The sequence below is a fragment of the Aegilops tauschii genome, chromosome 6 (genome assembly GCF_002575655.3).
Source record: "Aegilops tauschii subsp. strangulata cultivar AL8/78 chromosome 6, Aet v6.0, whole genome shotgun sequence".
NCBI classification, from domain to species: Eukaryota; Viridiplantae; Streptophyta; class Magnoliopsida; order Poales; family Poaceae; genus Aegilops; species Aegilops tauschii.
The window spans coordinates 267,273,482-267,296,994 of record NC_053040.3 but is presented as its reverse complement, the minus strand read 5'-3'; positions in this window follow the sequence as shown (position 1 = coordinate 267,296,994).

The following is a 23,513-nucleotide window of genomic DNA, read 5'->3' as shown; positions in this document are numbered from 1 at the left end:
GCACTTTCTGCCATATAGAATCTCGAATGGGGCCTTGCTCGAACTTGCTTGGAAGCTATTGTTGTAGGAGAACTCGGCATATGGGAGGCAATCTTCCCACTTCATACCGAAAGAGATGATACAAGCCCTGGCATATCTTCAAGTATTTGATTGACTCGCTTGACTTGGCCACTAGTTTGAGGATGGAAATCTGTGCTGAAGCGAATGTTGGTGCCCATGGACTTCTGGAAGGAGTCCCAGAACTTAGAAGTGAAGATGCTTCCACGATCTGAAGAAATCAATTGTGGAATGCCGTGCAAGGAGACAATCCTGGAGGTGTATAACTCTGCGAGCTGAGCTGCTGTGATAGATTATTTGATAGGAAGAAAATGAGCAACTTTTGTAAGCTTGTCGATCACAACGAAGATAGCATCATTTCCGCGCTTGGACTTGGGAAATCCAGTCACGAAGTCCATTTCGATATGATCAAACTTCCATTCTGGAATAGCAAGAGGTTGGAGGAGACCAGCTGGTCGTTGGTGTTCTGCTTTCACCCTTCGACAGACATCACATTCGTTCACGAATTGAGCGATTTCTCGCTTCATTCGAGTCCACCAATACGACTCCTTGAGGTCATGGTACATCTTCGTACTTCCAAGATGAATGGAAAGAAGAGAATTGTGCGCTTCGTTCATTATGACCTTTCTTAGATCACCTTTAGAAACCACAATCCGGTCCTCGAAGAATAAAGTGTCTTTGTCATCAATGTGATAGCACTTGTATTTGGAAAGACCCTTGGCAATCCCATGTTTCACCTTCTTCACCATGGCCTCAAGAAGTTGTGCCTCACGAATTTGATCTTCCAAAGTAGGAGAGACTAGGAGGTTGGCAAGAAAGCCTTGAGAAACAACTTGGAGGTTCAGTTTGCGGAAAGCTTCACAAAGGTTCGGTTGGAAGGGCTTGAGGATTAAGCTGCTGCAATAAGCCTTCCCGCTCAAAGCATCTGCAATGACATTTGCCTTGCGTGGAGTATATTCAATACTCGGATTGTACTCTTGAATCATTTCGACCCATCGAGTTTGCCTGTGGTTGAGATTGGGCTCAGTGAAGATGTACTTGAGACTCTTGTGATCGGTGAATATGTCCACTTTCCTTCCCAACAAGAGATGTCTCCATGTTATTAATGCATGGACAACTGCCGCCAACTCAAGATCGTGATTGGGTAGTTCTTTTCGTTGGGCTTCAACTGACGAGAGGTATAGGCCACAACTTTCTTCTCTTGCATTAACACAGCACCGAGACCTTGAAGAGAAGCATCACAGAAAACTTCGAATGGCTTGGATTCGTCAGGAGGAGTTAAGACAGGAGCTGTGACAAGTTTCTCTTTGAGAGTGTTGAAAGCCACGTCACACTCAGGAGTCCAGACATACTTCACATGCTTCTGGAGGAGGTTGGAAAGAGGCTTTGCAATCTTAGAGAAATTCTCAACGAATCTTCGGCAATAGCTTGCAAGCACAAGAAAATTGCGAAGCTGCTTGACATTCTGAGGAGGTTCCCAATTCACAACTGCAGACACCTTCTCGGGATTAACAGCGATGCCCTTGGCAGAGATGATATGACCAAGGTAAAGAACTTCATCAAGCCAAAACTCACATTTGGAAAACTTCGCATAGAATTGATACTCTCTGAGCTTGTCGAGCACCAATCGCAAATGTTTGGCATGGTCCTTCTTATTCTTGGAGAAGACCAAGATATCATCGAGATACACCAGCACGAATTCATTGGTGTAGGGGTTGAAGATAAATTTCATCATTTGAGAGAACGTTGGAGGAGAATTGACAAGGCCAAAAGACATGACAGTATATTCATAAGAACCAAAGCTTGTTCTGAATGCTGTCTTGGGAATATCTTGTTCGCGAATGCGAATCTAATGATAACCCATACGAAGGTCAAGCTTGGAGAATACTTTTGCACCTTTAAGTTGCTCGAATAGCTCATTGATGTTGGGAAGTGGATACTTGTTCTTGATTGTCTTCTTGTTCAATGGACGGTAGTCGACACAAAGTCGGTCCGTGCCATCCTTCTTCTGGACAAGAAGAACACCACAACCCCATGGAGATGAACTCGGTCTGATCAGACCGAGACGCTCTTGTTCATCGAGCTGTTTCTTCAACTCCTTCAGCTCCTTTGGTCCAAGCTTGTATGGACGCTTGCAAACTGGTTCCGTGCCAGGCTCAAGATCGATAACGAACTCGACTGGCCGGTGAGGAGGCATACCCGGAAGCTCTTCTGGAAAGACATCTTGGTACTCACAAACAACTGGAATCTGAGAGATTGTGTCTAGCTCGCCCTTCTCATTGAGAGAGAATAACTGAATGGTCTCATCACAAGCGGCATAGATGATCACATCCTCAGAAGAGTGTGTCAATTGAATTTCCCTGGCAGCACAATCAAGTCGAGCCTTGTGCTTAGAAAGCGAGTCCATCCCGAGAATTAGATCGATATCAGAGTCGCCAAGAACAAAAGGTTTAGACAGAAATATATAGTTGCCCATCTTGATAGAAACATCCGGAATCATTGTGGTAGCCCTCATAGAAGAGCCCGGAGAAACAACTCCCATCGGTTTTTCCAACATTTCTGAAATGAAATCATGCTTTGCAACAAATGATCTTGACATGAAACAATGCGATGCACCAGTGTCAAAAAGAACTTTTGCAGGAAATTCGTTAACAGGAAGATTACCCATTATCACATCAGTAGATTCCTCCGCTTGATCTGCATTCATCATGTTCACCTTTGCAGACTTGGGATTATGCTTGACCACTGCATTGCTTGCTGAACGAACAGGAGGAGGAGGCGGAAGGCGCCTTTGGTTGAAGCACTGCTTCGCATAGTGACCTTTCTGCTGACACTTGTTGCAAGTCACCTCTGAGAGCGGACGATGATAAGGAGCATTTGACCTTGGAGCTTGATTCTGAGACTTGTTCTGATAGCCGGGGTTGGGTGGGTGGGAAGATCCATGGCCACCTTTGTTCTTCTGCTGGAAAGGCTGACGAAACGGAGGAGGAGGAGGCAACCAAAACTTCTGTTGCATAGCAGCCACTAGTGAGGAAGAAGAAGACAGAACTGCGTCCCTGACTCTCTTCTTAGAAGCCTCACACTTGAGCTGAGCAGCTTCTTGCTTCAGTGCCATGTTGTAGAATTCATCATACTTGGTCGGCTCAAAAAGCACGAGAGCTAATTGCAGATCTTCTCTGAGGCCACCTCTGAATTGATAGATCATACTCTTTTCATCAGGAACGTCTTGCTTAGCGAAGCGAGCGAGTTTCTGAAAGTGGTATTGTATTGATACACGGACATGCTGCCTTGCTAGAGATTACGGAACTCCTCATGCTTGCTCTCAACAACACTTTGAGGAATGTGGTGAGCTTTGAAGTCTCGGCGGAAATCATCCCAGGTAATCACACGACCTCCTCTGGAATCTTTGTATTGTTGATACCACTCGGCAGCTTGATCCTTGAGTTGAATAGAAGCAAACTTGACAAAGTCCTTAGGCCTGACATTGCTACATTCAAAACGCTTGTTGATGTCCACGAGCCAATCATCGGCGTCTGTGGCCTCGGCACAGTAGCTGAAAGACTTCGGCTGATTTGCAAGGAACTGGTTGAGGGTAGCGAAGTGAGGCTGATTGTTGCCTTGGCCTTGATTTCCTTGGTTGCCTTGCCCTTGGGTGCGCTCTTGCAAGAGTTGCAAAATCATCTGGGCATTGGCGTTGGTGGCTGCCATGATAGCTTGCCACGCCTCCGGAGGCGGAGGTGGTGGTGGAGGGTTCGCCTGACTCCCATCATTGCATTCTGGATTCTGACGCGTTGGCGGAGCCATCCTGAACAGGGTGACATCCGTTAGCATCTTGATAGACAAATAGACAAGTTGAATCAACGGATAGAAATTGCAACATATAGTCTTCACAATAAACATTCGAATGAGGATGAACGAATGAATTCCATAGTAAATCATCACACTTCCATAAGTTGAGAAGCCACTTGGAAAAAAAGTATGGAACAATATCTGACTTCGAAGCAACTCGAATACCACAACTCAAAATAGAACAAAGGATTGGCTTGCAGAATAAGCTGGAACAAACAAATGATAGAGATTTCGTCCGAAGTTTTTGTGGTGGGGCCCACATGGGCTCGATCGTACAGCACCATCATGTACAAGGCAGTGCACACGACATACGAAGCGTCCCCGAGTCGGCATAGCCAAGGACTCTTTAAGACACTACGAGACCACTGTAAAACCGATCCTGGATAGCGGACCACTAGACGTTGAACCCCAATCTCATATCATGCATCTGTCGGAAATATATCCTATGAGCTACTTGAATTCCCACTTATAAACTCCCGAAACTTTCTGGTTATGCAATCAGGTGTTGGGGATACAGGGGACGCAATATATCTCACCCAAACTAACAATACCTAGATCCAGCTGTATCCATCCTTCAACACATAACCAAGAAACCTTCGGAAATCATTTACCTCAACCTTCGAAAAGCATCCGTTATACGAGTTATGGCAATAATCCCGAACTCCCGCCCCAGTACTGGGTGGCGTCGAGGTGATCTCACCAACAACTGCATAAAAGAGATTTTCGATGTCGGCGAAACTCAGGTATTCCAGAACTGCAATGATAAAATTGTGACGACAAAACCTCGGAGCTCAACTCCCCAGGACACTGCCACAACACCTATATGTCAGGAGGCACCAAGAACAATGTTCTCGTCACAAAACCATCGAAACGATTCCAAGATACCCGCGTGATCCTAAAAGAATTTTAGTGAAATTTGAGGAGAGGAGAGTCAAATCTTCTACGTCAGGGGGCCTCACCAGAGCGACGAAGGGACTGAGGAGTAAAAAGAATCCTACTCTCCCATATATATAATCCTAAGACTCAAAATATTTTTTTTCTAGACTCAACAACGCCAGCGATTCGATCAAGCAGGGGGCTCCTAAGTCGGGGATGGCTCTGATTACCAACTTGTAACGCCCACGATGCGGCTATATTTCCCACGTGTCGAGGCACGACTTGGAGGCATAACCGCATGGTGGTTTTGTCGCAAGAAGGGTCATCTTCACACAATCCCATGTAATGAACAAGAATGGGATAAAGAGTTGGCTTACAATCGCCACTTCACACAATACATAAATTAATCATACATCATTCAGAGTACAATCAAAGTCCGAGTACGGAACCGAAATAAAAGAAGACAACCCCAAATGCTAGATCCCCAATCGTCCCAACTAGGCTCCACTACTGATCATCAGGAAACGAAACATAGTAACGACCAAGTTCCTCGTCGAACTCCCACTTGAGCTCGGTTGCGTCACCTGCACTGGTATCGTCGGCACCTGCAACTGTTTTGGTAGAATCTGTGAGTCACGAGGACTCCGCAATCTCACACCCGCGAGATCAAGACTATTTAAGCTTATAGGAAGGATGAGGTAATGAGGTGGAGCTGCAGCAAGCACTAAGCATATATGGTGGCTAACATACGCAAATAAGAGCGAGAAGAGGAGCAACGCAATGGTCGCGAAGCTAGAAGTGATCAAGCAGTGATCCTGAAACTGCTTACGTTCATGCATTACCCAAACCGTGTTCACTTCCCGGGCTCCGCTGAAAAGAGACCATCACGGCTACACACGCGGTTGATGTATTTTAATAAAGTCAAGTGTCAAGTTCTCTACAACCGGACATTAGCAAATTCCCATCTGCCACATAACCGCAGGCACGGCTTTTGAAAGATAATACCCTGCAGGGGTGTCCCAACTTAGCCCATCATAAGCTCTCACGGTCAACGAAGGATATTCCCTCTCCTGGGAAGACCCGATCAATCTCGGAATCCCGGTTAACAAGACATTTCGACAATGGTAAAAGAAGACCAGCAAGACCACCCGCTGTGCCGACAAATCCCGATAGGAGCTGCACATATCTCGTTCTCAGGGCACACCGGATAAGCTAAGCGTACAGGTACCAACATAACCCAAGTTGCCTAGGGACGGCCCCGCACGGTGCTCTAGTTTGGACCAACACTCGGAGGAGCACTGGCCTGGGGGGTAAAAATAAGATGACCCTCGGCCTCGCGAAAACCCAAGGGAAAAGGCTTATGTAGGCAAATGTAAAACCAAGGTTGGGCCTTGCTGGAGGAGTTTTATTCAAAGCCAACTGTCAAGGGGGTCCCATAAATCACCCAACCGCGTAAGGAATGCAAAATCAAGGAATATAACACCGGTATGACGGAAACTAGGGCGGCAAGAGTGGAACAAAACACCAGGCATAAGGCCGAGCCTTCCACCCTTTACCAAGTATATAGATGCATTAATTAAGTACGAGATATTGTGATATCCCAAAAAATCCATGTTCCAACATGGAACCAACTTCAAATTCACCTGCAACTAGCAATGCTATAAGAAGGGTTGAGCAAAAGCGGTAACTTATCCAAACAACTGTTTGCTAGGAAAGGTGGGTTGGAGGCTTGACATGGAAATATGGGAGGCATGATATAGCAAGAGGTAGGTAGGGTGGCATAGCAATAGAGCGAACAACTAGCAAACAAAGATAGAAGTGATTTCGAGGGTATGGTCATCTTGCCTGCAAGGTTCTCAGAGTTGTCGAAAGCTTGATCCTCGTAAGCGTTCTCAACAGGTTCCTCGTAAGCGTTCTCGTCTCCCGGCTCTACCCAAAGCAAGAACACAAGCAAAGTACCAACAATCAATCACGGGAAATGCACAAGCAACATAATGCAATACATGGCATGATATGCGAGATGTGATATGCAATGCATATGTGTGCTCCGGAAGGGAAAAGATGAACAAGGCAGCAACCTGGCAAACCAAGTATGCCGCTGGAAAAATGAGATGATTTCGGTTGAAATCGATATAAGGATCACCGGAATCGGATGCACGGTTTGCAAATGACAAGCAAAACAAGGATGGCACAAATCTACGATTAACAGCACGATGCCACATAGTATGCAACAAGAAGCTAAGCTACTGCACTCCAACATAACAACAAAATATATGACAGTGATGTACTCAAGATGCTTGACAAAACATGAACACTGAGCTATGGATAAATCACACCAGAGCAGGATCAAACAAGCATCGCAAAAGTGCAAAAGATATCAGCTTCACAGACTTGAAGAAAATACTAACATGCCAGAAATAACATCACGAAGCCATGTTTAGAGCAAGCAAACAACATGCTACAAGAACATATCATAGCAAATCAAGGCATGGCATGAATCTACTAGATGCATAAAACAAAAGTCCCTTACAGATCATGAGCCAAAAAGGCACAGAATATATGATGGCACCTCTATAAACATAGCAAGTTTTATTACCAGATTCAGACCAACAGAAAACAGAGCATGGCATTAACAGAATTAAGAAGGCATCTTTGAGAGGTCGATTCACTCATCACAAAGCATTGAATGAAAAAACAAGCATACCAACAGAGAGAAGACATGTTCATGAAGCTAACCATGGGAAGAGCAAGTTCATATCATGTATGGATCACTAGCAACATCCATGGCAAAATTGAATAGCATATTAACATTCTGCCAAGAACATTTTATGGCAAAACTAGAGCAAGCAAATGGCATGCTAGGGCACTCCATAATTGCAAGCAGTGGTATGTATGGATAGAGCATAACCATATGTTCAAAACATCCTTACTGAAGTATCTCAAAATAGTCATGGATCTCACTGTAGCAACATGGATACATGGCATCCTAAGTCCCTGCAAACAGCAACATCACGAAGCCTAGTTTACATGCTTGTGCTAGTCACCACATAGATCACAAAAATACATGGTAAGCACCTCTGTAAAGATGGCATGACATAGATCAAAACACATATAGAGCTCATGCTCATAAGATGCACACGTCAAATGCAACAAAAAAGACAAAACATCATAAACTGATAAGTAACAGAAGTAAACATCATATAGCACTTCTGCAGCGATGATTTAGGCATCAAGATGAACTCAAACAAGCATTGCACAATGGAACAGAATGAAGAGAATCTCATGATGAACATTTTGACATATCGTGCGCATGAAACGGAGCTACGGTCATGGACTTATGATGCAAGAAACAGGGGCATACAAAGTTACAGAAAAAGGGACTTGGAGAAAATATACCCCTCTGAAATGGATCTAGGGATCTTCGCGGCGCGCGAACCGAGGTTCGCCGGGGGAGCTCAAACTCGCTGTAGACGGATGCCAGGGTGGACGGAGATGGCCGGAACAGGCGCGGCTCGTCGAATCTGGAGGAAGGAGGAGGCGCACGCGGGCGGCAGGGAGCTCCAGCGGCGCCGGCGGGCGGCGAAGGCGACGGCCGGCGTGGAGGTACGGGCGGTCGGCGGCGGGGCGCATGGAGGCGTGGGCGGTCGGCGGCGGGGCACGTGGAGGTGCGTGCGGCGGCGCCGATCCGGGCCGGGAGGGCCTCCCGCGGGCTCGGGCGGGCCGGCGGTGGCTGGCGGCGGGGAGCGCCACGTGGCGGCTTCCCGTTGGCTCGGGTGCGGCGGCGGATGCACCCGGTCCGACCCGGACGTGTCCGGCGGCGGAGGGACTAGGCTAGGGTTTGGACTGCGCGAAAATCCGGGCGGGGAACACATATTTATAGCTAGGAGGAGGTAGGAGTGACCAAAAGGAGTGTAGTTTTCGACCACGCGATCGTGATCCGACGACGGAGAGCATGGAGGGGGTTTAGGTGGGTTATTGTGCTGTTTTGGAGGGGTGTTGGGCTGCAACACACAACAGGCCTTTGCGGTTACCCGGTTAAACGGTGGAGCATCAAACGGCCTCCAAATGGAACGAAACTTGACAGGTGGTCTACCGGTGTTGTACCAAGGCCACTTGGCAAACCTCGGTCCATTCCGATAACGTTTAACACCCGCTCACGAAAAAGACAAGAGGGGTGCGCCGGTGCATGTGGGAGTTTCGGATTGCAAAACGAACAACGGGGAAAATGCTCGGATGCATGAGACGAACACGTATGCAAATGCGATGCACATGATGACATGATATGAAATGCATGACAAGAACAAAATGCAAAATAAAGACAAAATGCAACCACGAAGGGAATCTCATAACTTAAAGCCAAAAATGGCAAGAGTTGGAGTTATAAAAATGGAAAGTCACATCCGGGGTGTTACACTGCTGAAGCACCGGAGCACAGCGTGGGGATGGAGATAGAGGTTGCCGTCATCGCGAGGGAGGTATCGTTGCACCCGGACATCATCGACGGCGTTGTGCTTCCATAGCCGGAGCCGGAGGTCCACACCGACTCCGGTGACAACTCGGGCGACGACTCCGACAACCACTTCGTCGACGACTCTGATGACGTTGAACAACCAGTTAGACATCTATACCCATTTATGTGTTAAATACATCCTAGGGTTTCTCTGCTTACTCCTGCCTCCCCCTTTATGGAATAGAAATCCTATGGTTATGTTCTCTCAATCCATGAAATCCGAGTAAGTTTCGTTAGATCCATGTAGTGTATTGATTGTTTGAATGGTACAAGTGATAAGTGATTAGTTGTTTCATCTGTTCAAATGATTTCTGCTAATAATCCGAATAGGTTTAGTGTTCGTGCTAATAATTCCTAGCCAGGTCTTGACTATTGATTTTGAATGACCTGCATATATGTTTATGCCATTATTTTCTTCAAGATTGATCTGTACATAGACGATTGTGCTTAAAAATCGAACCATAATCTCTGGAGATGTATAAAAAATAGCCATAAATTCCTAATCCTACTTCACGTCATGTAAACATTGATTTAATGCCAAATTTTGGCAACTGCTAAATGTTCACTAGAGATTAGTTTGTAAAAATTAATTTGACGCCACATTTTTTTACTATATGTATAGGTGCTGTCTGACGATGTCGACAGCGATGATAAAGATGGCCAGAGGAGGTACAAGAGGCAAATCCTCGGGGAGCTTTATGTGGGAATGCATAACAGGCGTATTACCACCTGGGACGGCGGCTATCGATGCCCATTTTGCAACAAAAAGCTTCATGACGTGTATCAAAGTGTTCTGGCGCATGCAAGAGGACGAGTCCTTGGCTCCTTCAAGCAGAAGTATTCTCGCAGGGTGGCGCACGCCACGTACGACGAGTACCTGGAGAAGATTCAGGATCATGCCGGCAGATGAGATGAGATGTGGGATCGAACTATGTACGCTTCAGTATGCTTAATGACGGTTAAACTATGTACTAATGGTTGAACTATGCTTGTGTACACTTATTATCTATGTCTGAGTATGTTTAATCTATGTTTACTTATGTCTAAATGTGGGACATGGATGCAATTAGTTTGGTTGATGGAATCTACCTCCGTCCTAGTTTATTGGTCCCCTTTGTAATTTGTGTTACATTTTGACCAAAGATTTAACTGACAAAATGTTAGTGCAGGTCAGCAAACATTATATCGTTGGATGCGTATCAGAATGTAGTGTTCAATGATATAATTTTCGGTGACATGCATAAACATTTGTTAGTTAAATCTTTGTTAAAATTTTGGTACAAATTACAAAGGGGACCAATAAACCAGGACAGAGGTAGTACATCAATCACACACGGTTCCCAAAATTGGAACCATGTGCAATGACTTTCATTTTCCCTGTTACGTCAATCACACACGGTTGGCTCTAGCAAACCATTGCCTCCGAAACTCTTTGTGGGAAAGAAAACCCTCACCACCCAATTCAAACAAAAAAGAAAACCCTCACCATCCCCACATCACAAAAACCGTCACCCTGCCTGCCACCCCTCCAGTCCCCATTCACACCTGCACAAGCTCCTCTGTGTCTATGCATGGCACGGCCTATCGCTGCGGCAACCACTTAGCTCGACTCCTATCTCCGCTGCCAGGCTGCCGACAAACCCCGCCACATTTCGCCACTTCCGCTTGCCGCCATCTATCACCATCGACTTTCTCGATGTTGCTCGCGGTCGACCCAGCTCCGCCCGATTGGGAAATCCGTCGTATTGAGGGTTTTTTCTCATTGACAACAAGGTAACTAATTTAATCAGATATTATCTCATCTCTTATCCCAGTTCATCTGCCTCCTTTGATCACCTGGCCAAAATCGCCATGGATTCATTTTTATTCGAGCTGATTTGAGGATTTTCTTTCATTCATAGAGTGTACAGTGCACGGACACATCAGGACTTTGCGGCCTCGGCCAGACATTCATGGAGTTCCATCTCACCGTACCAGATGACTTGAGGATGCGTGCGATATGTTCAATTTCATCCTAAATCGGTTGGCATGGCCTACTTTCCTGAACATATACTATATATTGTTGCCTTTGGATAAAAGGTGCCACATGCCACATATACGTCAAAGGGGAATTTTTGGTCTTCTTTCTATATTAGGCAAATTAATGATGTATTGTTCTTTCGATTACTCTCATATTTCCATGACATCATGGTTACCCTATATGTTTAATTATAGATTTTTGTCCTTTGATTTCAACTGCTGTACAATTCTTTCAATTTTGCCCATATTTGCATGTTACCATATTCTTTAAGAATCCTACCATTTTCAGCAACGCGTCCCTTGCTATGCAACATAATCTGTAGTTCACAATCTTTCCCTTTACATAAATCGAGACTGCATGGATGTCATACTAAACACAAACCATGGATTTACAATCGTTGCTTCTGTAAGACTTGATGAATGTGGTCACTCCTATTTTGCCAAGGGCCTTTGGACAGAAATTTCTAAGTTTTATGTACTGAAAACTGGCACTAAAATTGCACTGCACACAAAAGACCCTGGTCATGAGATATATGCTAACTTCCCCGACAATATCATCCGTCCAGACTTTGTTAAAAGTAAGTGTTCTTTTCAAGTATCTGCATGTTGACTTACCCAGCAGTATCAAATGAATTGTGTAGTATTTAAGCAACGAATTGTTATTCCATTTTCTTACTCTATTCCAACCTACTAACTTCTAGTTACCAATACACTTTTCTATTTCCATGTTTTAACTAAATATTTCCTATATTCCCACTTCTATCAGAAAGCGCCGATGGTGAGGAGACTCCGTAGGTGGAGAACTGAGCTGCCAACAAGCGGAGGCGGGTCGAGCAAGAACCGCAACCGACTCCAGTAGGCCTAGACTTCATTGGCGTCCTCCCCAATGATATGTTGATAGTCATCATCTCCCTCCTCCCAATCAAATATGGCGCATGGACAACCGTCCTTTCCCGATAGTGGCGTCCCCTATGGAACTCCACCCCTCCCGACCTCCTCGACACCCACGAGCTCTGCCATGGCTATCGCAAAAGCTTGGATGCGTTCTCCAAGATCCTCGGCAGTCACCCTAGCCCAACCAGAGGCCTTAGCATGGGCAAGTTCCATTCTAACGGCAAGGACCGAGCCAAGCCTGACAACTAGTTCTGATCCCCCGCCCTAGATCAGCTCGAGGAGATCACTTTTGATGATGGGCATATGTGCTTGCTGCCAACGTCCGCACTCTGCCTCGCGCCCACGCTGCACATTGCCATATTCAAGAACTGCCATTCCCCTCCTTAATGACGTGTCTGCTCTTATTCTACCACGATTGAAGCACCTCGAGCTCGTAACTGTCAGCCTCCCAAACGGAGACATGGAGACGTACCAGCATCCCCAAGCTTAATTCTTTCTAGTCCTTGAGTAGGTAAATGATAAAAGAAATAATTTATGAAGTGTGAATGATAGCAAAGTGCACAAGTTTGATCAATGACAATTTCAATTACTTTTCCTAGCATCATAATAGAAATTCTTTCTTATAAAACTTCTCATGTTAAAGTAGCAACCAATTCACATGTCAAGGTTAAAACAATGAATTCTCTTGAAACTCAACAACCTATGTTCTCAGTCATCAAGCAATTGCAAGTCAACTTATTCAACAGGGTCTAAGTAAGAGCTCCACATACTCAATGTCGGTGCAACAAACCCTGGGTCTGTTGCCCGGACTGTGCACAGGCACGGGAACAAGATTACGGCACCAACCCAAGTCAGAGCACTAAAATCCGAGAACTTCGAAAAACCAACATGCAACTCAAGGGTACCAAGATCAAGCTAGAGAAGCAAGATACCAGCAGGAGAAAAGAATCCCTTGCCGGGCAGGCGAGCGTGGCAAGGATGGAGTCACCCCCATAAGAAAACGTCCAAGACGTCCCGGCAGTGCCTGCCGGGACTCATGGAGGCAAAACCACCTCACCCAACCACTCCGCCACGACCCACGTCATCAATCAGTGCGGTGCCAAGCCGCAGACTGATTAAGTGGCAGCCATTCACCACATGGCAGCCTCCTTCCACAAGAGATGCCTACGAACGACACCCGTCCTGCAACATGTCGAGCAAGCAGGTGTGGAGCTGGCAAAGTAGCCCGGAAGGCATGTTGGGCCAGCGATGATGTGACGTTGAGCGGCGCATTTAATGAACCGTGTGAGCCTGCAGGGTTAGGTATGATAGGACTGTTTGCTATCTTATCAGTGCATAATGACTACTTTGCCATTGTGGTGACCCCTTAACCTATAAAAGGAGGCCCATGGCAACCATAGAAAGGGTTAGAAGGTTGGATACACACACACCCATATGTGCGTAGGCACTAGTGCCCTGAGGCGATCCTGCCGGGCAAGTCTACTATGCTCCACCACCAATCTCCCACCATCAATCCACCAAAGGAGGAGTAGGGTTTTACGCCTCACGACAGCCCGAACCTGGATAAAAATTGCATGTGTGATCTCTGTCATGCTACCCCGCGCTCTTCTGCTATTTGTGCAACGTGACATCCCCCCTGCCGAACCAGCAAGGGACCCTTGGTCCCATAGGTGGTCGTGGTTTCCCACGACACATTTGACGCGCCAGGTAGGGGGATCACTTGCTTGAACCTGAATTAGTGTGAATTGCATCATCTTCATAGCCATCTTCGTCTTCGACAGCACCATCGGCCATGGCGCCCAAGAAGAAATCTGGTACTTCGGCTTACCCATCCACCTCGAAGGCTCCGCCGCCCGCAGCCACCAATGCTACGGGGGACGCGGAAGCACACGAGGACGTGGGCGCTGCTGGGGATGTGGTCGGAGCAGGCGGCACCATCACCACTTCCCCCGCAGCAGAGGCAGGAGCAGGAGGCACCAGACGAGAGCGGCATCAACAACACCCCAACGGCCATGCTCCACAAGGTACGGGTGAAGGGGTTACTCCGTCCACACCCCTTCCCCCCGCCGACGGGCACATCCGCAGCAATGGCACTAGGTCTGGAGCGAATCGCCGCCCTTCGGCTGCCCCCGCCACGGGAGCGACCGTAGCGCATGCGCCTCCCCCGGGATGGGTCGACCAAGGTGCTGCGCCCGACGGAGCCGCTGGACCTCAAGCACCTTCGCCACGCCACCATGCCATCGAGGTGGCCGCCCCGCAACAGCGGGGACGTGGTACCATCATTGCTAGCACCGTTAGGAGCCAAGCAATAGTGCGATCTACATCGTCATCACCCATGCCGAGTACCGCTACGGAGGCCATGGCGCGGGCTCAGTTGCTGCTAAGGTTTCCGCCAGCGGCCGAGCAGATGGACGAATGGCGTGCCACCATCTAGAGTGTGGTCGGTTTCGCTGAGGCCGGGGACTCGCAGCGAGCTGGCCCACCATAGCCTCCCCAGGCGACGACGACGGCTCGTGTTATTGGCCATACAGAAGGGGCCACCCCACGGTGCAATCCCCGCCACGGCAGCCGGTGCGAGCGTAATAGAATCAATAACCTGATGACATCTCGATGGCCTCTTCTGACCCTCGAGCATGGCCAGGCCGACAGCGAGCCCCGAAGGACAGGCGAAAGGGAGACGCCCGCGTCGTCATTGAGCGACGCCACGACGACCACCGCCGGATCAATGTGTGCGATGGCCCCGACTTCGACGAGCCTGCGCTCGGTGTCGGCTGGTGAGTACCTTTCGATGTTGGGTGCCCTGCCTTTACTCGTGAGCTGCGGCAAGTCCGTTGGCCGTCTGTTCGCGTGTTCAAGCCAGAGATACCCGAGAAGTATGATGGGAGGTTGAACCCGGCAGAGTTTCTGAACATCTACACCATCGCTGTTCAGGTTGCCGGGGGAAGAGACGAGAAGGTGTTTGCCAACTACTTCCCTTTGCCTCTCAAGTCCAATGTGAGGTCTTGGCTAATGCACCTGCCGGAGAACTCCATTTCGTCATGGGCTGACCTGTCCCATGAGTTCATTGGTGCCTTCACCGGCGGCCATCAAGAGCAAGGTCGGCCCAGCGACTTACAGCTTATCCAACAGAAAAAAGGAGAGACCCTTCGGAAGTATTTCAGAGGTTCAGCAAAGTCCATAGGAACATCCTCCACCCAGCATCAGTGATAGCTGCCTTCGAATCCAATGTACACAACCATCGGATCCATTCAAAGATGAACGTGTGGCTGCCCAAGACTGTGAAGGAGCTTTACACCTTGGTGGATAAGTGTGCTCGGATGGAGGAGGGAAGGAAGCTACCCGGAGAGGAGGATTGCACCAACGGTTATTCAGAGGATGATAATGAATCCACCAGTCAGAAGAAGAGCAAGAAGCTCAGTAAGAAACGCAAGGATAAAGCAATGATGTCTATTGAAGGATCAGGTACACCTAGTACCAGCAACGAGGCTAAGGTCGAAGTCCCCGGCAAGGAAGCTGCTGTGTGCGCTTACTGCCGAGAGGCCGCGACTGCCGAGAAGGCCGGGAAAGGTGATCCGCCGTACTCCAAGATTCATCAAACTAAGGGCCACGACCTTCCAGAGTGTTATCAGGTTGAGCAGCTCGTTAAGAGGTAGAGAGCAGAATATGAGAAGCGTGACAAGGAAAAGTGCCAGAATGTCGCTGGCCGTAAGGGCCGAGGCGGTGAAGCAAATCACCCCAGCAAACCCTTCCGGAACCAAGGAAAACCCACCAGAGGTCGAGGGAAGGAAGCCTGTGATGACGAGAGTGATGGAGGGGATGAAGAGGAAACCAGTGAGCAGGAGTTTCAGAAGGCCACTGACGCCCTATGCATTGACGGGGGTGCGTCTCTGCACACCTCTCACCGCCAACTCAAACGGTGGGCACATGAGGTCAATGACATGGAACCAGCGCCAATGGCCTGGAAACCACTCAAGTGGTCACGCACGCCCATCATCTTTGACAAAGAGGATCATCCTGACCGTACCACTGCGGTAGGATGTTTGCCATTGTTGATCTCCCCAACAATTTGCAACGTCAAGGTCACAAAAATGTTGGTGGACAGTGGGGCCGGGTGGAATCTGATTTCCCCGCCAGTCGTCAGCAAAATTCAGATAGCGGAGGAAGAGTTGAAGGTCATCAGCACATTTCAAGGACTTAATCCCGGCAGGAGTCATCCTAAGGGAAAGATCGCGCTGCCGGTGGCGTTTGGAGGAGATCCAAACTATCGGATTGAGAAGATTGTGTTTGATGTGGTCGACCTCCCTTTGTCGTACAATGGGATCCTTGGACGCCCAGCCCTGGCTAAATTCATGGCGGCATCCCACTATGCCTACAACACCTTGAAGATGCCTGGGCCGATAGGAGTCATTTCTATCCCATCAGATGAGAAGGACGCAATCATTTGTGTGGACAAGATGTACCGGGACGTAGTCGCGGCAGAGGCAGCGGTAGCAGCAGTTCTCGCCAAGGAAAATAGAGGAAAGAAGAAGGATAGCAAGGACGCTGGCAAGGAATCTGGGAAAGTGTACCTCTTCGGAGTACGCTACGCCCATTGATGACTTGCCGGAGAGTTCCAACAGCAAATGATCCAAGGTCACTGCACCCGAAGTGAAGAAGGTCCCGGCAGGGCTGGCTGGAATTGATGGTACTTTCACCATCAGCGCAACCCTTGATGACAAATAGGAAAACGCGCTCATTGCCTTCCTGGGGACGAATATCGATGTGTTTGCTTGGCAACCATCTGATATCCCTGGTGTTCCCAGGGAGGTAATCGAGCACCACCTTGCTGTCTGCCCACATGCCTGACCAGTCAAGCAGAAAGTCCGGAAGTATGCCTTGGAGAGGCAGCAGTTTAGTACAGAGGAGATCAAGTAGCATGAAGCAGTTGGTCTGGTCAGGGGAGTGCTACATCCAACATGGTTAGCGAATCCAGTGGTTGTTCGGAAGGCTAACGAGAAGTGGAGGCTTTGCACGGACTTCACACATCTCAACAAGGCTTGCTGGAAGGACCCATTTCCCTTGCCTTGCATCGATCAGATTGTGGATTCCACTTTAGGCTGTGATTTGCTTTCCTTTCTGGATGGATATTCTAGATATCACCAAATCTTCATGTCCAAAGAAGACAAAGAGAAGACATGGTTCATCACCCCATGTGGTACGTACTATTTTATCTGCATGCCATTTGGATTAAAGATTGTCGGGTCTACTTTTGCAAGGACAGTCCAGATTGGTTTCGAGCCACAATTCACAAAAATGTTGAAGCTTATATCGATGACATTGTGGTAAAGACCAAAGATAGAGCAACACTTATCCAGGATTTAGAGGAGACATTTGCCAATCTGTGCAAGATCAACTTGAAGCTCAACCCAGAGAAGTGTGTGTTTGGCGTCCACTCCGGCAAGCTTCTTGGGTTCTTTGTGTCCCATCGGGGAATCGAAGCCAACCCAGACAAGATTAAAGCTATTGAGAAGGTCCAAGCGCCAAGAACAGTCAAGGATGTGAGGCGTCTGACAGGGTGCGTTGCCGCGCTAAGCAGATTCATTTCCAAGTCTGTCGAGCGCGCCCTGTCGTGCTTCAAAATCTTAAAGAAGCCAGGGCCCATGAAGTGGACCCCAGAAGCAGAGGCAGCTTTGTAAGAGTTGAAGACCTACTTGTCCACTGTGTTCACATTGGTTGCTCCCAAACCACAAGAGCCGTTGCTCCTATACCTGGCTGCAACCAACAAAGTGGTTAGTGCAGCCTTGGTGGCATAGCGGGAAGTGGACAAAGCAGAGAGTGAGCAAGGACCGGCAGAGCCAAAGAAGGATCAGGATAGAAATGAGCACTGCAGCGAGAGCAGCCCCAAGGACACGGCAGGGAAGAAAGTGGTGCAGCACCCGGTGTACTTCGTCAGTTCCTTACTACAAGGGGCTAGATGGAGGTACTCTGGCGTTCAAAAGTTGATCTTTGGTCTCATCATGGCCTCAAGGAAACAGCGCCACTACTTCCAAGCTCACGAGATCGTGGTTGTCACTCATTTCCCGTTGCAAAGGATACTCTGAAACCCTAAGGCTACCGGCAGAATAGTGGAGTGGGCTTTGGAGTTATCCAGTTTTTGCCTGAAGGTTGAGAGCACATCAACAATCCAGGGCATTGACAGAGTTTATTGCAGAATGGACGCCAACCCCTAACGAGGAAGTGACAGAAACAGCCATCCCCGGTAAGGAAGCACCCCAAGAATGGATTATGTATTTCGATGGTGCCTTTTCCCTACAAGGTGCAGGGGTTGGCGTGCTTCTCGTTGCCCCCTCCAGGGAGCACTTGAAGTACGTCGTCCAGATGCATTTTCTTGGGAATAGGCCACCAACAATATAGCAGAGTATGAAAGACTCTTTACCAGACTCAGGATTGCCGCAGAATTGGGAATTAAGAAGCTGATCATTCGAGGAAACTCACAGCTTGTGGTGAGAGAAGTCTACCTGGATTACCAAATCCCATTGATGGAGGCATATGTTGAGGAAGTGAGAAGATTGGAGGAGCACTTTGACGGATTGCAAATAGAGCACGTACCCAATGTGGAAAATAGCATAGCTGATCATCTGTCAAAGTGTGGGGATCCCGACTCATAAGTCGTGATCACCAAATGCACGTGTACAGTGATCCCAGAGATCAATGCTCACTGAACACACATAAGCTAAATAACAAGAGTCTTACATCAATACATACCGTCTTACACAAATTATGACCATTATGGTCAAGTCTTACATAGATAAAGCCACAAGGGTAGAATACCAAATGAACTTAAGCAGCGGAAATCTTCGTAGATAAGTAGAACCCATGCCATCTGCCTTAACCCTACGGGCATTCTTACTGTGAAAGCGTCCTAGTTCGCACGTTCGTCACCAAGGAACTCTTCCTCGAACTCCTGCTCTTCCATGCCTGGCCAATTAAATAACCAGTGGCAAGCCAATGAGTACTTTGAATGTACTCGCAAGCAACCCATGATTGGAACAAGGCACAATAATGCAATGATATAGCACTAAGTAGGTAGTTTGCAGAAAGCTAGTTTTGAGTGCAATGAATTGATCTATCAACCTGTAAAGTATGCATCATGACAGTACGGATATCTATACGAACAAGTTACAGATATCAACATAAGCAGAGTTGGAGACCAATCCAACTTGATCATCGTGTCAAGTCATCTAACATAACCCAAATAGTTTCATCAACACACACACGCGCGGTTTGTAAAACTCTGTACATAGTTTAAGCAGCACCGCCCAATTGTCCTTGACCGTGTACACGGCTATTCGAATAGTTTTACACTCTGCAGAGGTTGCACACTTTACCCACAAGATTCGGGGAACTTCCGTGTCATCCACGACCCGCGGTACCTCAAGTACCCGGGGTAAGCACCCGATCACTATCTTTCCCTAGACGACACTAACATAGAGTACACTTGATTTGTAGTAACCCCCTTGCCCAACATTTCACATCTTAAAATTGTGGAGCGTCGCTCCCATATTCCTCACATACCACAAGCACGGGGGTACCAATGGTGTGTCTGGTGCCCTGTAAAAACAGTCATGGCCGCCCTACCTGGCACGACCCAGTCCCGAGAGTCACCTCATGTCACCCCCGTCACTAGTAATGTGGGCACCATGCTAGTATCGACCTAGGTATTCAATAATGCCCTTTTCCATATAAGGGTAGAGTGGTTGCGCATGTAAGGTTGGGACAGTCGACAAATCTCAAATCTAATCCATTTTCGAAAACACTCCCTCACAACTTGCTTCGGTACACCACTTCTTTATCAAGTGGTAACCTAGCTCACCATATCCCTCGGGCATTAGTGGCACCCGACGGGGTTTTTGGAAAGTCTTTGAAAAAAACTTGGTTTCCTTCACCATGCTTATACCCATCCCATTTGCGTAGCAGCTACTTAGCATCCTAACTACACCCACTTGCATAACCCTCATAGGAAGGTAGGGTCATGCATCATGCAAGTGTCAACAAGAAAAGCAACGGAGGCAAACCACCTCAAGTGGTCACCACATTATCATGACTTCGATGCAAGCAATAAAAGTGCCATATGACATGCACAAAAAGGATTCTTAGACATATGTCAGAGGGCTTCTTGCCTGGCTTAGCAAAGTCTTCTGGGTCTTCAAAGTCTTCTAGTCCAACTCCTTCGTCAGCAACGCAATCTATCGTCGCAAAATAATAACGAAAAAATAAGGCAATAGCAAAACAGAAAAAAAATCAAGGTGCTCAGAAAAATGTCAACTAATTTTTGTTAAATACTAGAGTGTATTCAAATAATGAGAAAATTCCTAGTTTTGGATTTGGAGTCATGGAAATAGTGCTAGGAATTTTCAATGACAGGCATAAATGCTCAAATTCAAATTTAAATTTGAACAGTGAAGAAAAGTTTGTTCGATAAGGGTGGGATTATTACAAGAATTTAGGAGTTGGAATTATTGCATTTGGATTATTATTTAATCCTGTGGAATTTTTGTAAGTTTAACAGAAAAGAAAAAGGAGAAGGGGCACTGTGCCTGCTGGGCCAGAATAGCCGCAGCGCAGCAGCCCAGTCAGAGAGGCGGCCCAGCGCACAGGTACACGCGCGCGTGCTAGGTTCAAACCTGACGGGCGGGGCCCAAGCGTCAGTGAGAGAGAGGGGGCGATGGAGAGGAGAAGCTGGCACGCGGGTCCCGCCTGTCATACCTAAGCCCGAGTCCAGACGGCCGGCGAGATTACCGGCGACGATGCAGGGCACGACGAGGTCGGCCGAGGGCACGGCTAGACTCAGCGTCGAGTCGCCGTTCTGGTGGTGGTCGTTGCGGTCGCCGGGGTGGCCTAGTTCGCCGGCAACGAGGAGGCACGGCAGAGGATCTTTGGGTGGCGGCGGTTCTGGCCGTTTCCGGCAGCTATAGAGAGGGGAAACAGGGGAAAAAGGATCAGTGGAGTGCGGGGGTTCCAGATCGGGGCTTAGGAGCAGCGGGGAGAGCTTCTACCGTGCGGACAACGGCGAGTCGCCGCGACGGAGCTCGAGCTCGAGAGCTTCTAGAGAGGAGCGGGTGGTGTAGGGGTGATTAGGGGAGTGAGAGAGCGAGTGGTGAGGAGAGGAGGGCTCGGGGAGGCCCTTAAATAAGCGGGCGACGGTCCACCGTGGTTCAATGCACCGGCGAGGCCGTTGCCGTCGCCACGGGTCTCGGGGGATCGCAGCAAGGTGTCGGGGGTGCTCGTGGGGTTGGCCTAGGGCGAGGGGAGACAAGAGAGGGAAAGCAGGGGGGCAGGGCACCGCGCGTGTGAGTGCGCTCATTGGTGCGCTCGGGCAGCCGGCGCGTGTGCGAGATGGGGCTAGAGGAGGGACAAGGAGGAGGGGGCCGACCATCTACCGTGTTGCGGATGGCGAGGCACCTCATCGGGCGAGCTGGGGAGGCCCGTAGTGGCCGGAGGCAGTTGGCAGGGGGCGGCTACAGTGCGAGAGCGCACTGTAGCGCGCTCCAGAGCGCCCAAATGGCCGGCAGGCCATTTTCTATGTAGTGTGGGCGCGCCCAAGCATGTCTAGCAGGTCTAGGAGGGAGTAAAGAAAGGGGAGGGGCCTTGGATGCCACGGATGGCTAGAAGGGGAGGAGTGGGGTTGAGAGAGAGAGGGAAAGGGGCTGTCCAGGGGGGTAAATGAGGTGGTTTCACCCCTCAATCATTGAGCTGAGATGTAGCCATTGTTACTGGAGATAGAGGAGGACTTTGGTGGCTTGTGGTAAAAAGTTTAGCCCATGGAGATAGTGGAAGCGGTCAAAGTGATGTTTTTGGAAAATTAGTATAAGGTGTGTGTTGCTGGTTTGGGCAAGAATATGAATTATACTTGACATGAGACTTAACAGGATGGATTAGAATATAGAAGTAGGGTGTTCCACCAAATTTGAGTTCATTTATGTAAACCCTAGAAATTAACATAAATGCATTTACCAAGATCTAGTCATACAAAGCCATTCCCCTTGATGCACCACTTGGTGTAGTGTCATCATTTGGGGTTTTGAGACTCTCCACAATGTTTGGGGTCATTTGGAATAAGTTGGCAATGTAGAGTTGTTCAAAGTTGGATCTGGATGGAGAGGGTTTTGGAGCACTTTTGTGAACCAAAATGATTTTGATAGAGATGAAACTTTGCAAGATCATGAAATTATGCATATGTGACTTGCTAGAATTTTCTTGGATTTATTGGAAAATATTTCTTATAGAAATATCTCAAATTCTTGAAATGGACAGAAATGGTTTTGGAGGTTTTTGTCCAATATTTTGAACATGACCATGTGTTGAAACTCTTATATATGGACAATATATGTCCTATGAGTTTCCCTAAAAAGAATTCAATTTTTTGAAACAGTTAAATAATTTTAACCTATTAAAGACCATTTCTGGCCTTAAGAAAAAGCCTTTAAATAAAAGAGCAAAATAACTTTTAAAATTATATTTTTGTGGTCTATGGGAGTCCTATATCTAATAGGATTCAAATATACTCTTTGAAATATTTTTCATACCCCAAATCAAGTGCTTGTAGTGCAAACCTCAATTCAGGGTTTTTTGGAAAACTAAGTTTAGAAAATACTATTTGGCCAAATTATTTTTGTAAGAAAATACCATATAGCACTATACACATGGCATGATCAGTGGGAAGAATTTTGGGGCAAGGAGATGAAGTATAGAAGGTGGAGTAGTGGACTATAAAGAGCACTAGAAACTCATAGAGAGAAAACCAGCTCAAATAAAAAGCCAAATAATGCAAAAGTTTTTGTTGGTCCAAATTTTCATGCTTTATTAATGCAAATGACATGTTACAAAAATCTCGTCCCCGAGATTCCCAAACTAGGCTTTAAAGAGATCTGCAAACTCGGATCTAAGGTAGTCTTCGCGTTCCCAGGTTGCTTCTGCTTCATTGTGGTTGCTCCACTGGACCTTGAAGTACTTTATGGCGTGGCTTCGAGTGCGTCGCTGTGCTTCATCCAAAATGCAGATGGGCCCCTCACGGTAGGTTAAGTCAGGCTGTCTAGAACTTGGAGACACTTCCGGAGTTGTGACACGTGGAACACTTTGTGCACATCAGATAGTTCAGGTGGTAGTTCCAACTGGTATGCAACTTCTCCGCGTCATGCGGTGATCTCGAAGGGGCCGATAAATCTTGGTGCGAGCTTTCCCTTAACGTGGAAATGCTTGGTTCCCTTAAGAGGAGTTACTCGCAGGTATACATGGTCTCCGACTTGGAAGTCTACTCGTCGGTGACGAG